The 15,396-nt window shown below is 38.7% G+C and overlaps 1 long non-coding RNA gene across 3 annotated transcripts in view; it reads right to left on the bottom strand.

The window, feature by feature from the left end:
* LOC119261375 (uncharacterized) overlaps positions 1–15,396 on the bottom strand; it is a 41,731-nt gene that overhangs the window by 10,220 nt on the left and 16,115 nt on the right. For 2 of the 3 annotated variants that reach the window (XR_005128987.2, XR_008549384.1), the window contains exons 3-4: positions 10,221–10,376; positions 6,365–6,607 (exon numbers count right to left, since the gene is read on the bottom strand). This is a non-coding gene — a long non-coding RNA (uncharacterized LOC119261375). The remainder of the gene's footprint in view (positions 1–6,364; positions 6,608–10,220; positions 10,377–15,396) is intronic. The other variant, XR_008549383.1, reaches the window with a different exon arrangement.

The following is a 15,396-nucleotide window of genomic DNA, read 5'->3' as shown; positions in this document are numbered from 1 at the left end:
TACAAACTAGACAGAGGCTGGAAGAGGTAGACAATAACCTGTGTATCTGGTGAGTGCACTCATATATCTGCTACATTTAGGTTCACTCAATATCTTCTCCAATTTTCCAACTTGGGCACCATATTCAGTCATATCTCATAATGACTGAAGGTGTTACCAGAAGAGCAGGTAAAAAGTAAATAACAAAGTCAAGGCCTCCCTGGTGGCGAAGGGGTTAAGACGCAACCTATGAAGCAATCCGCAGCCACTGCAGCACGAGTTTGATTCCCGGCCAGCCAGGGAGAAACGCACATGGCGGGACAGACCTCTCCTGTCTCACCCGCTGCTCTCCTCAGCAGTGTACTTTGGTCCATCTGCCTGTTCTGTTCCCTGCTCTGTCTCTGGTGAATCCTCTCACCCCCCGCATCTCTGGCCTATACCCCAATTCTTATATAAAAATAAATAAATCTTTAAAAAAAACAAAGTCAACCTTCAAGTTGAAAACCCTGTAAGTGGTACTTGTCTACCATTCCTGACTCCAATGTCCACAATAAGGTTTGCTAATCAACTGACTCATGGATCTCCTAAATGTAGAATTTGCAACAGGAGTATCCCAATAGCGATCAACAAAAGAATAACACTGACCTATTTGCTGCCCTGAACCTTGGAGATTAAGTTCTCTCATGAAAGATTTATTTTCTTTCATTCTAGGTGTTGTTGATAACTCACCACTGACATTTGAGAAAACCATTCTGGTCTTGAAATTGTCAAAAATTTGGAATGATTAAAGAAGCTAAAAAGCCAGGCTGCTGTTACAGTTAGCTCTCATCTGTATTTCATAAATCTGACCCAACAAGAAAGGACCTCTTGGTTGGAACAATTCAGATATAGGGTTCTGCTCAATGATACCTCTCCCCTCAGTGGTACTCCTAAACCTTTCATTCAGTCTACAAAATTCATTGGAGAAGCTACAGTGGGCCAGGCACATATCAAGGTGATAGGGGTCCAGGATAAACAAGACTGACACACACCTTGCTCTGTACAGACCCTGCCCTCAAGGACTGCCATGATGTAATGCCCGCTATTAATCTGTTCACCTGACTAAACACTTTGTACTGAATGACATCCAGAATCTTTAGAGTGCTTTTCTAGATCTCATATTCCTGAATACAATAGTTTTCCAAATACGATCTACATAGATATGACTCCTTAAAAGAAGCAAATTGTCTTCTGACTATAATACACTTATCCCTTTTAAAAATATCTCCCTTGACCTATTACATCATCTTTATTGCATCCTGAGTCATTTAGTCTCAAAAACCTAATTTTTTGCAGAAAATATGTCTTGTCTGTGCATTGGTAAGAAGATGTCTCCTTAAGATGTATACTTATAGATGTCTCCTTATAGTAAAGATAGGTTTTATTAAAGCTTTTAACTTTGCTTAGCTGCCTGCTAATAATGCCTTACTTTTATACAGCACTTTAGAAATAACTAGCATATATGACTTAATACAACTCTCAGAAAAGCCCTGTGCATAGGACGTATCATTCCCATTTCACAACAAAGTGAGGGCATTTGTCCTCAGGGCTCTATCACAGGAATTAGAATTAAATTTCACTGCTTTTAATTCAGGCTCTGCAGCCCTGCCACTGAATCCCACATTTTCTCCTTTGTATGCAGGGTCCAATGCCATCCACTTGAGAGAAATATTTATTGGGAGAAAAAAGGATTCTTTTTTCCTTTATACAAATTCAGATGAAGTTGGATTCTGCCAATGGCTTCAGCCTCAAAGATATCCCTCTCCATAAGATCAATCTAAATGCTCTGTGGAGAGAAAAAAAGCCTGAAAGCAAAATTCTGCCTATTAGCCCCATTGTCTAACTGAATCCTATTACAAACTGGAACAGCATTCCCAAGGAAAAGCAACAATGCTTCACCCAACATTGCAAAAGCAGTAGTTGTTTTATGTAACAATAATCTTGACCATATTGCTAGTTTTTTCCAATTATGTTTATTAAGATAGTTTACATCACTAGATTTGTTTTAAGGGTTGTAAGTTCAAACCTCCACAAGCATATGTTTTCACACCCTGCCTACCACAAAACCCCACTAATCCTCCACCATGATCCATTGGGCTCCCTCATTCTCCCCACCCCACCAAACCACCACCCTGCCCCGCCCCCATTTCTAGTTGCCTCAGCTTTGCAGTCAGATGTCAAGGGCTTATTATTGTTTTGGTGTTGTCTGACCCTTTGTTTTATTTCTCTATACGCCTCATATAAGTGAAACCATCCAATACTGGTCTTTCTCCCTTTGGCTTATTTTGCTTAGTATATCCTCACCAGTTCCATCCATGTTGTCACAAATGGCTAGAGTTCATCTTTTTTATTTTATAGCTGAGTGATATTCTATTGTACATACACAAACATTTTTTAAATCTACTCTGTCCTTGGTTACTTAAGTTGTTTGCATAACTTGGCTATGTAAATAGGGCTGCAAGGACACAAGAGTGCATAGACCATATCTTCATTTCAAATGTCCAACTCCGATCAGGTCTGCAGAGTAGCAATGGCTTATAAGAGAAGGAGAAGGAAAGGGATCAGGACATCCTGGTGCAATTCAGATTCCATGAGCAAAGGAGGGGCTGTGGAGGAAGAAAGAGACGTGCTCTGGCCAGCAGCACCCACTGAATCCAGGTATCCACTCAACAACGTGATGTCTGTGTTATCCTGGGAACACAACTGTGCAGGAATGTGGTAGCTGCGGGGCAAAGCAGTAGCAACAAATCTTTGTTCATAAACCAAAAGTCATGTATATTCCATATTTTTCTATAACTGAACTTAATTTCTGTTTTGAATCCTGAGTCCTCTGAGAATTAGAAACACAACTTTAGTCATTTAAGATTTCTTTCCACACCCTTTCACTGATATCATAGCTAAGCCCTAAGGGACTAAGGTAACGTCAAGTGTAGGGGCTAAAAAAAGAATGAAGCATAATCAAAGCTTAAAGTTAACCTGCTAAGGGAACTAGAAGAAGTACAGGGATTCCAGAAAACATATGATAATTCTCTTAACCCTCCCTGTCTGTGCTCCCAGCCATTACAAAATGAAGAGGCTGAAGTTTATTGATCAGAATTTTTTTATGTTATTGTCATTATTCCTCATTCTCAGAAGGTCAGGATCAAAAGCTTAAGACAGACACCTGATTCTTTCCTGACTTATGGCTTCGGAAGATTCAGAAAGAGCTGAAAGTTACCTCAGAATGTCACTATTTCAAATTTAATGATAATTTATAAGTGTTTTCTTATGCTTTGCTATTTCAAGCATTAGAAAATTATTCCTTTACAGTTTTAAAGTATACTAAATAATATAGTAAGGTCAAGCCAGTCTTGGAGGATTTCTGAGCATCTCTTACAGGGTAAATACTTTATTACCTACTTTATGTATAAATTACATTTTCCTTTATCATTAATTGAGACCATGACAAAGTGTTTTCTGATTTATGAGTACATTTATATAAAAATCTAGCAAAGCTAAAAAATGAAATTACAATTGAATGCATATTTAATAAATAATTGATATTTAGAACACTAAACATGTTAAACCCAGACTGTTTGGTTCCCTTTAAATCCAAAGAAACATATCTATCTAAAAATAATTTGACAAAATGGATACTGAGATTCTAATAGCTCTCAAGTGAGGAAAGGTTGAGGGACAAATTGATTGTGGTGTTAAAATGTGAGCACAGCCTCTGCAGGAGCTCTAGAACCTAGAAAGCCACTGGTATGTTTTTCTGAAATGCAAATAAATGTCCAATTCCACTTGGGAAATAATCAGGACTATTTTTATATACCCCACAGGACTTAGGCATCCCTAAGATTGGAGACCAAACTTACATTTTAAGTACATATTAAAGTGTACCCACATGTCAAAGATGTGACTCAAGTTGCAGTTGGTGAGTTTATGTAACATTGTTATACACGTCATTAGACTTTTATTGACTTTATTTTTGCAATTTTCCTTCTGTACGTGGAAGCTCTGCCTCTCTCTCTCTCTCTTTTTTTTTTTTTTTTTTAATTTAAGCCTTTTCAGGCTGCAGCTCATCAGAGAGTGAATAGGTACTGTGTGTGTATTGCCTTATGGAGAACATGAGGCTGGGATTTAGAAATCTGACTTTAGAGCAAGCTCCCCCGTGACTTTTAGCCACCCCAGAGTCTGAGATAGAAGCAAAGCTGTTGAGGTAGCAAAGACAAGGCTTCAGGAGCTGCTCAAGGTAAATTAGTCTGACCAGCAAAGAAAGGTCTGGGAAGGAAGAGGAAGAGTGTTAAGTCCTAATATTTCTGCCCACACCTTCCAACTTTGCTTTATCTACTGGAGGCAAAGCATGTATTTTTCTAGCAAATGATAAGGGGATTAAAACAGGTGCCCTTCCTAGAAAAGTTTTTAGTTTCCAATTAAAATACAAGGGATAGTTCATACACATTTGTTTAAAACCTCAGGTGAAAGTCTCCACTCTCCCACCTTTTTTTCAGAACTTTTCTGGCTACTTTCCCTGCATGTGTCAGTCAATAAGTAAATCGTTGAACTCCCTTTAGAGTTGATTCACCAGTCTTCCGAAGCACTTGCTTCTTTTCTCTCTTTTTCAAGTCAGCTGTTATTCTATGCGGCTCATCTGGGGAGCGCCTCCTCTCCCAGGGCCCAATCAGAGTTCCACTTCAATTAGCTTAATTGGAAGAAGACACAACCAAATTTCCAATTAAAGTTCTAAACGAGCTATTAGAATAGACTATTTTTGTCTTTTCAGAGAAAGCTCTCCTAATAGTCATTTTTTTTAAGGTAAAAAAATCCTTAAAGGAGAAAAGGTGAGCACAATCAGATCAATTATCCCTGTTAATCATTCCAATAGTAAACTCAGTTCTTTTCAGGTAAGTAATTTGAAAGTCACTTATTCATCCTTTTATTAATTTTTATTAATTTTTATTTTCACTAAATTAATTCAATTAACATATACATTGTCTAAAATGTCAAACAGTTCTCTAAATCTAAAGCTTATAGCAAAAACTTTCTACTCCACCTCCATTCCCTCACCCAGAGGTAATCCCTGGGGAACTGTTCCAGCTAGTACTTTTAGTGTTTACTTCCATATTCTAAATAATGCTTATATTAGGTAGTGTGATTAAAAAATTGCCATTTTGGGCCTCCCCTGGTGGTGCAGCGGTTCAGCGCTGGGCTGCGAGGCTGCCCGCAGCCTCTGCAGCACTGGTTCATTCCCCAGCCACCGGCGAGGGTCCCACCAAAAAAAAAATTGCCATTTCATAGGTAGGTGAAATGGGTGAGGGGGATCAAAAAGGTAGAAAATACCAGTTATGAAATGCATAAATGAGAGGGATGTAATGTACACCATGGCAACTATAGGTAATAATACTGAAATTGCTGTTTTTATATCTTTTATAAAAATTTTTGAGAGCACACTGGTTTTAAACAATGTTTATGATTCACAGGTATAAGATCACACTTTCTCAGATGTAGGTCACCACACCACACCTACCACCAAGGCTCCACAATCCTCTACCATCGTCCATCCAACCCGCTCCACACTTTGCTCTCCACTCCTTCCCCCACCTCCTCCGGTAGCCTCAATTTATACTGCATATTTAAAAGTTGCTAAGGGAGTAAATCTTACGTTTCCCATCATAAGAAAAAATTGATGTTGTTGATGGCTAAATTGTGGGCCACACCTACATGTTTCTGGACTGAGCACTTAGGCGGCTTATAGCACTATCACAGAGAAGGTGCAGGAAAAAGAAAAGATTTAAAAGAAAATGTGTTCAACCTGAGATCTTAGGTTTGAAATATTCGTGTGACATTCAAGAGAAGTCAAGCCATAGTTGAATATATGGATCTGACGCTTAAGATAAGCCATTTAGAACATAGAAGTAGCTTTGAAAGTCAATATACAGGTAGCAACTTCAAGCACAGGAACTGATGAGAGTGTGAGGAAAGAGGAACAAGACATGAGCTGTCTGAACACCGGTATTTTAGGAGTAGGCAAAAAATTCTTTCCATATTCATATTATTCATATTTTTTATTAATTTTTTTCATTTTTTACATCATTGTTCATTTTTAAACAATATTTGCTTCCCCCCCACCCCCTATGTAGTCCCCAAAGAGTTTACTCCCCCAATGCACCTGTGCACCATCACCTCAGTCCCCTGTGCTCCTCCCTCCCTCCCTCTGATCCCTCTCCCTCCTCCTCCCCTGCAGGAATAAACAAAATTAATGTGTAGACTAAGAAAGATTTCTCAAGAACAAGGAAGAAAGCAGAAGTGAGATAGGATAGGCCAACAGCATCAAATGTTACCTACAACTCAAATAAGGACTTACAAGTGTTCCACTCACAGAGAGAGAATGAGGTAGTGGGTGAACTTGGCTACAACGATTTCAGTGGAAGATGGGACATTAGCAGCGATGTAAAGAGGAAGGATGTTGTCAGTGAACTTTGCCAGCTCTCCCCAGAAGTTAACATGTGGTGAAAGTCTGATGGAGAGGATCTGTGGTACTGATAAGATGACAGGTTTTGAGTCAGGAGGTACTGGTATTCCCATGGAGAAACAGGCATAGTTACCTCTGTGGAGAAGAGCAGAAAAAGATGACTGAAAAAAAAGAATTTCCAGGCAGCATTAAATACCAAGTTGATGTTTCTATTAGGCTTCAGTTTACAAAAAGTATTGCAAATTCAGTGTTCAAGACCATGAAATTGTGGTAGTTTCAATCTCTAGCTTGATGTGATTAAAATTGGAATAATCTCCTTTTCTCCAAAAGTCTAAAAGATGTAATGTGACATAAAGCCATTCAACTTTTCATCAAATTTCTAAGCTATGCAGAACATTTACGGATATAGTAAGACTGTACTTCACAGAACAATTCAGTGATATATTATCAGTGTTAAAATTTCAGTCTCAACAATCTAGTTCAGTTTGGAGGATCATGTTCCTTTATAGAAAAAGGCTTTAAATGATTCTCTTAAACAACCTATTTGATTATTCTTGCTCTCTTAGTTTCAAAGTCCATTCATTAAATTCTTAAAGAATGAGCAAGTTCTTACACATGCAAAATCCCCCCCCCCCTTCTAATCATGGGCCCCCAATGTTAAATTGTATTTAAATCTGTATGATTATCTCAAAAAAAAATCACAGGTGACCTCCATAATCAGGTTATGTTTATGTCATTTCACCTGGAAGACTTTGAAAGTATTATGCTCAGATTATCTGCCCTCAATCAAATTTGGTCTAGGTCTATTTCCTCCCTAAAAGTAGGTTATTGGTTGAGTAATATATAGTATATCTTTGAGAGAATGAGGTTGTTAAAGGTATGCCTGATCGTGTTACTACTGTACACAAAGAATAACATTCAACATCATTTACAATAATCAGTCCTCTTTATTTCTGCTTTGATGGTAAAGCCCTCTAGGAAATGATAGACACAGTCAATAGGATATGTTATACATCCTTGTTATCCATCAACGTACCTGCTGCTCTATGTACACAGTAGCTTCCCAATGAATATTTATTGATATCTAAATGAGTGAGCTTTTTATCTTTGAAGGAAAGTTACTCTTTAATAACTATTCTTCAGGAATGTCAAGTTGTGTCTAAAAGTAATCAAGTGTGACAACTGTAATATTTTCCTAAGCTATGTACCTTAAGCTTTACATACTTTATATTCATTTCTCAATAGCAAGTGAATAAAGCATCTTTTTCATTTTTCATGTTTGCAATGATCCCACATAGTCAAGATTCTCTGTGTTGAGCTGCTACACACATTGACCTTGGAATGTTCAGGTACAATATTGCATGGTGACTTAGGAAAAGACATTAGGGTTTTTTGTATGGGGAATATAAAAATAAAATTTAAATTAAAAAAAGACATTAGGGTTTTTGGGTTTTTTTCGGTGGGTTTTTTTTTGTTTTTGTTTTTTGTTTTTTGTTTTTTTTTTTTAGTATTGAATATTGCAGTTGGCTTCTTAATCAGGAAAAAAGAGGTTGACTACTCGGGGGACAAATGTTATACACACATTGCAAGGCAATGCTCATGTCTTCTGAATACATGATAATGGAGAAGAGAACAGTGCTGAGCAAGCAGAATGTTCAGGATATTAGTGTGGGCCAGGAAAAAATACTGCACAATCAAAACTGGTTGGAAAAAAATCTCAACCGGCATCTATGAAATGTTTTTAAATTTCAATTGTTGGGTAATTTTTTAAAGATTTCTGAATAAGACTACTCTCTGAATTTTTGGCTCCTTATAAAAAAGAAAATGTTTTCTGAATTTGGCAACTTATGCCATTGCTTTATTGTTGAAGTGAGCATGTGATGAGGAGTGATCATTGAGGTAAAGCACAAGAAAGTTCGAGCCAGGAAAAAAAAGTGTTTCAATCACAGGTTTAGATGTGACTTTTCAAATAAGGTCTAATGACATGTTACATTTTACATGGAAAAAGGATTTTGTTCTAAGTTTACTCTCCATCTCCCCAATATCCAAGACATTTAACATGGGCCTTGCTTTCAGCACAAGTACTGGTACTTCCTTCTCTTTGCTTCTGCATCTAGTTATTCAATTGCTTCTCAAAAATGGGCCTCCCCAGTGGCGCAGCAGTTGAGCACTGGGTTGCGAGGCTGCCCGCGGCCTCTGCGGTGCCAGTTCGATCCCCGGCTGCTCCCCGGCCACCGGAGGAGGGTCCCACATGGCGCGCAGACCTCTCCTGCTGCCCGCTGCTCCCCTCAGCAGTGTACTTCGGTCCTTCTGCCTGCTCTGCTCCCTGCTCTGGCTCTGGTGAATTCTCTCACCCTCCTGCGCTTCTGACTGAACCCAGTGCATGTATAAACAAACAAATAAATAAATAAAACATGCCTCTATAAAAAAAAATGCATTAAAAAAAAAAAGCATTTGTTGTGCACCTGCTCAATGTGAAGTTCTTTGCAAAGCCATGTCAGAAATAAAAAGAGAGGGGCCTCCCCGGTGGTGCAAGGGGTTAAGAGGCGGCACTATGAGGCTACCTGCAGCCTCTGCAACACGAGCTGGATCCCTGGCCGGGGAGGTGACCCACATGGTGTAGCGGACCTCTCCTGTCTCGCCCACTGCTCCCCTCAGCAGTGTATTTCAGTCAATCTGCCTGTTCTGTTCCCCACTCTGTCTCTGATGAATCCTCTCATGTGGGGACCTGTACCTCTGGCCTGTACCCCAGTTCTTGTATGCATAGATAAATTAAAAAAAAATCTTAAAAAAAAAAGAAATAAAAAGAGAGTGGAATTCTTATTTGTCCTGGAAGAGTTGTTAAATATTTTCATGTTGGGAAAGGCTCTGTATTGGTCATTAAAAATGATTGTATATACTTTCACCAGCAAAAAGAAAAAATTACTTGATTCTTCTATTTTAGCCATAATAGATGCTTTTCTAACTAGTCTGTTATGTGATTTGAGTTAATAAACTCCTAAGGAGAAATAAATAGGCTACCTTTCCATTTGCAAAATTGGATATATCAAATCATGCTTCTAAGTATTTCAAGATCCTTTAAAGCCCATTACTTTGCATACAGGAAAGAAAAAAGGTTTACGTAAGTATGCTTTCCCATTGTAGTAAAATTTTAATATTGTTCTAATAGTCCAAATTACTAGTATCCTTTCTTAAACATGAATTACTAATTCTCATGGAATTAGAGGGGAAAACATTATAAAATTTAAATATTTACATATGCTTATTGATGTGCAACAGTACTTAATGTAGCTAAATATGTATAATCATTTGATATGTTCTTTTGATTAATTTCATGGCTTTATATTTTTATGTTTCTATATTTTAGATAATTTTCAAATTTGGAGGAAAACAATATACTTTATGTGTATTGACAAAGCACTGCTTTTATCATAACTTTCAAAGCATTAACTTCATTAAATAAAATTACTTTACCAAAAAATCTGCATCAAATATTTTCACAAGTATCAAAATAAATTGCAATTAAGGAGCATGTTTAATTATCAGAATTCATTGTCCTTTGAGGATGCATGTTATATTTGTAAAACCAAGCATGATAATAATATATCTAAAAAATACAGGCTAAAAATCCCTGCATTTTCATGATGAGTCTAACATTACTGAATTGTCTATTGTAAGACACTCACCAGAAATAGGGAAAAAAAAAAAATGACAGTTTACATGTTTATAAATGGTTGGAGAAACAAACCTGGAAACAAATGAATATAGGAGTGGGTTCTTGCAGACACATGGGAGATCTTCAGCAAGCCTTGGTACTTGTGGACTGACAATGCAGCAAGATTCGGGTCCCCAGGCCATACCTGGTTAGACAAGTGCTTCAGCAGCTCAAGCTTTGTGCCTGTTACTTAAAGAGTTTTGTTTTGTTACTTTTAGTTCTGTTACTTACCCAAACAAGATGTTGTGAAGAAAACTATAAAAGCAGTCTGTTATGCAAAAAATAGGCAGTAGCGAGACCCTACTCAAAATACTGATATGCTGGGAGAAGGAAAAGAGGGCATCCTCCCACCCAACCTCCCTGTGAGTAGCTGCTCTGACCGAGGATTAGAAGTGGGCCAAAGCTGATGCTGTCCAAAACACCACAGGTGGAATTAAGCCCTCTGCTACCAGCTACCAAAGAAGCAATAACGCCATAAGTTGGCCGGCCCTTTCCCCAGAGTTCCCTCAGTAAGAAGGAAGCCAGTGAGGTCTTCATATCAAACCTCTCTCCATCTCACCCTCAGCCACCTGCACAGGTGGAAGTTCTATGATGCTCATGGGAGGATGGTACATTGCAACCATCAAGGTGGGTCTGAGTTTCTAGCTCTTCTGTATTCACCCAACCACTTCCCAAAGAAAGAACAGGCCCCACATGAACTATCTCACATTTCAGCAGCAGGGACTAAACCAGAACCCCCATATCTCTGCCTTAGATGTTTACATTTCTCTCTGGACATAAATCAGCATCATATGAAGTCTTGTCCTCCCCCGTCATCAGGTATTCATCGGTTCAGTCTATAAACCACAAGATGTCCACAAACTCAAATTTCAGTGAAAGATACAGAGGAGAGAATAGAACGTCTTCCCTAGACCATGATGAGTTCCCTGTGAAAATGGCCCCATTTCTGCTCCTAAGCAGGTCATAAGCCAAGACAATGAAAGAGTCGTACTTTTGATCCTGGACAAGATGCTGTCTGAGGCACGTCTGCATGACCGCATCTCTCTGTTGGGAAAGTGGTCTGAAAGTGATGAAAGCACCTAAGGTCCGTGACTAGGAATGAAGATGACTCTGAGAGAGAAGTACCCGTAACTAACTGATAAAATACTTTCTAGAAGGGACAGGGAAGTCAGCAGGTCTCCAAAGCAGAACCTGAAGCCAGGATATGGATCCAGAAGAAGAGGGAGGAAGAGAGAGGAAGAGTCCAATAAGTCAAGACAAAAATGGTTTCTTCTGGGCTCTTGTTGTAATGATTTTGAAAATGTCGAATGTCATATTCATATTTGAACTAGGGAATGCCCTTTCACATGTCACAACTTCACAAAGATACAATGAAGATGGAACCAGATTAAAAATAACTACTAGAGGTATTAGAGATTCTCCAGCAACATTCTCCCATTTGATGACTGATTGCTGAAGCAAAGAACACACCATGTGGCAAGCAGAAAGTGTATCACTGGGAAGCACAATCACTTAGAAGCAACTATGCTGCTGCATCACTGGAAGCAACTGAGCATAGGCCAACTCGCCCTCGCTGTGGGATGGCAGCTGGGCTGGATAACTTGATGGGTGAAGAAACAGGACAATCATAATCATGGTTGTGCCAGGAGGAGAAATCCAACCAAAAACTAGATATAGATATTTTACCCTGGAAGCAGCAGAGATACAACGTAGTGATAAAAAGAATTTCTGAAAGACACCAGAACAGATGGTTTGGAAGCAGAGTTCAAATAAGTAATAGAATAACCAATATTTATTGAGAACTTACTGTGTTTCAGGCACTAAATATACATCACCGTGACTTGTCCTCCTTTCACCATCCTTGGGGACGGTGCCCTTGTTGGTGACTCATCAACACTCTGCCCTCTCAATTCCTTACCAGTTCACTTCTCTGAGCTCCAGGCTCCACTTCAGCTGCTTCCTCCACACCTTCACTTCAGTAGCTCATAAACATCTCAAATACAGCCTGTCCGAATTATCAATATCTCCCAGCACAGTTTCTAGTCTCCTTCTAGATATCCTATGTCAGGGAAACCATCCACCATCCTTTCTGTCTGTAAACACTCAAAACCTAGGAATCAGCTGCAATATCTTCTTTTCCCTCATCCTATAGTGAATCCCATCTGCGTTGCAGGTCCTCAGCATGTGATGTGGTATTAGCAGTGCCAGTAAGGGTAACAGGAAGGTCCTACAGAGTGTGCCACGTACTATTGGAAAACTGTGTTTGCACTGACTGTCATGTGTGAAACTACTTTTGGCATCCTCCTAGAATCAGGGCCAAATGTCTGTATTTTTATAAGCTATTCTTCATAGTTTAGGGTTGTGTCTGTCTCCTGGTTTCATTAAAGATGGACTCTTTTATTAGAATGTGTGTTCCTTTCAGTTGATATTAGAAAGTGGCACTTAATACAATTATCTCCAATCTGCCATCTTCAAGCAGAAGCTCTTAATATTTTTAAATCCAGGAATATCTTTAAATAAGTGAAAGAATGATGAACTCCTTTCTTTCTCCAGTGAAGCTTAAATAGGAAGACATTATAAGAAGGATTTAAGAGTTAATGCAGAGCTCATAAAGGACATTTAAACCTCAAAATCAGTTCCTAAGGGTGGTTATTAAATCTTATTCCAATTTTGTACTTGTGACTAAATATTTTTTTATTTGGAAAGTGGCTTTGCATTAGAAATGAAAGTACAGTTATAATGTAAAATCTTGGTAAATACATTTCAAGTTGGTTTTTATACTGTGAAATTTCAGCTGAGTATAAATAGTTCTTTATCTCTATACAAATAGTCTACGTATGTGTCTGTGTTTTTCTATGTGCATATGTATGTGTATATATGAATATAGATATTAAAAAGACACATGCCAAATTACATGAATCTAGTTTCAATTCATTTTGCCCAGGATAGAGTTGGAATTTTGAGTTTTCACTTTCTCTTTGAGTCCATGTGCTACTTACTCTATTAAGTAAAATAACCAGTTCATGGTTATTTATTATTTTCATGATGATGATGATAGTGACAACGGTAGTGATCATGCATTTATAGTGAGCTAAGCACTATGTTTGTAAATAATTTCATTTATTTTTCAAACAACCACTTGAAGAAGGAGCACTATGACCTCACCTTCCCAGCTAAGAGAGCTGAGTTTTAGGGGTTAAGTCACATGCCTCACATCCACTAACCAAAAAGTCACACTAATTTACCAAGTCACACTGTTTCAAAATGCATGCTCTCCTCTTTTTTTTTTTTTAACAATTTATTTATTTATACAAGAACTGGGGCACAGGCCAGAGGTGCGGGAGGGTGAGAGAATTCACGAGAGACAGAGCGGGGAGCAGAACAGGCAGAAGACACTGCTGAGGGGAGCAGCGGGTGAGACAGGAGAGGTCTGCTGCGCCATGTGGGCATCTCCCTGGCTGGCCAGGATTTGAACCCGCACTGCAGAGGCTGCAGACAGCTTCACAGTGCAACGCTCAACCTGCTGCGCCGGGGAGGCCCCCATGCTCTCCTCTTACTCCAATACTGCCTGCTTAGTCATCTCAACATCACAGTACTCATTTTATAAGGAAACAAAATATTTCAATTCAATGATTTGTTCAAGGTCACGCGATTCCAAAGTCAGAAATTCTTAACATCCGCCAATGTTCTTTTCATCACAGCTCTTAAAAATTAGAAAATTAAGGTTTATGTGTCCCAGAATTCAGAGCAAGTAAGAGGCTTTGAATCAATATTTTAAATTCACTTATAATTCTTTTCTCTGTACTGAGACAGAGGTGGGGAAATGCTCTCAAAAACGTTCTTTTCCAATGGTGGTCAAATTTTCCAAAGCATAAATAGCATCTCCAAAACAAATGACCAATTGGCTATTAAGAAAAAGGAAAAAGAAATTGCTCTGAACAATGGTGCATATAAACTGAATTTCTGAGGTATAATAAATATGATTCTCCTTGAAGATGATTTTTTTTTAGTTCAGGTTGCTGAAGTAAGTCAAAAAGAGACAAATATAGCTCTTTACTTGCTGGATGCTGAGGTTAATCATAAAATGCATCTTTGTTTTAAATCCCATGAATGTCAGAATAGGAAACCATCCAGTGTCAGTTCATAAATGGACCATTCTGTCTGAAAATTTGACAAATGACTCCCTAGTTTTGCCTTTCTCTGCCGAGGAGGAAAGCAGTGGCCTTCTGGGGCAGCTCCTTAAAGATATTTCTATGAGATTTATGTGGCACAAAGTGCTCTCAAAGACAAATCAATATATTCAAGTTGAGCCTTCTAATATAATCACACTGATCAAGAAAAGTGCTTCATCGCCACAGAGCTGTCATTTTCCCCCTTTCATTGTATGGAGATGCCGAAAGGTTTTATGTCCCTGAAACAAAGCTCTGAATGACTGTCTTTAGACAGTGTGAGATATTAACAGAATTCCATGAAAATCAGTCATTACTCTGCATACCTAATTTTCCTGAGGAATCCTATTCAAAGTGGGAGAAATAGCAAAACTACTGAGGAACATAGGTCTGGATTATAATTAGTTGAGAACTTAATACACACAACAACGACTTGGATATTTTAGCAAATCATAGACTCCATAGCGTTGTGGAAATGATGTCACCGCTGCACACTGTTTCTGAGGGAAGACACGCAGACATCTTGATTACCAGGGGTCAGCTTCTCACCAGGCCTTCCTTGTCTTGTAAAGGTTCCTCTCCTGGGCGATGGGCAGCCTAGCAACCCTCCTCCTGCTGGGACCCAGCCTTTGAGGGATGCTGCCCTGCTTTTTCTTTAATGAAACTACACAGTGCCCTGATTAAAATTTTTCTAGCTCTTGGCATTGAAACACATAGAGTGAGGGGAAAGAAATCTGTCTCAAAATTGTGTATGAGACAAAGTAAAAATCAAAATCAACAAGCGACTATAAACCAGAGACACACTATTGCGGGGGGGGGGGAGGAAGGATTAGGGTCAAAATAAGGGGGTGTGCAATTGTATGGGGAATAAAAAAAAATGTGTATGAGAACATGTTTAAGACAAAAGATAAATTAAGGGCTTTGGTGGAGTTTTAGATCAATAAACACCATTCTCTGTTATGGAGTGAATAGGAACATCCCAAAATTCCTGTTAGACCTTTAAAGAGGTAAATTGAAATTAGGAGACTAGAGTGGGGCTT

Source organism: Talpa occidentalis, unplaced genomic scaffold (genome assembly GCF_014898055.3).
Source record: "Talpa occidentalis isolate TD23 unplaced genomic scaffold, MPIMG_talOcc4v2.1 talOcc4.6, whole genome shotgun sequence".
Taxonomy (NCBI): Eukaryota; Metazoa; Chordata; class Mammalia; order Eulipotyphla; family Talpidae; genus Talpa; species Talpa occidentalis.
The sequence above is the reverse complement of the archived record's forward strand: the minus strand, read 5'-3'. Positions and strand labels throughout refer to the sequence as shown.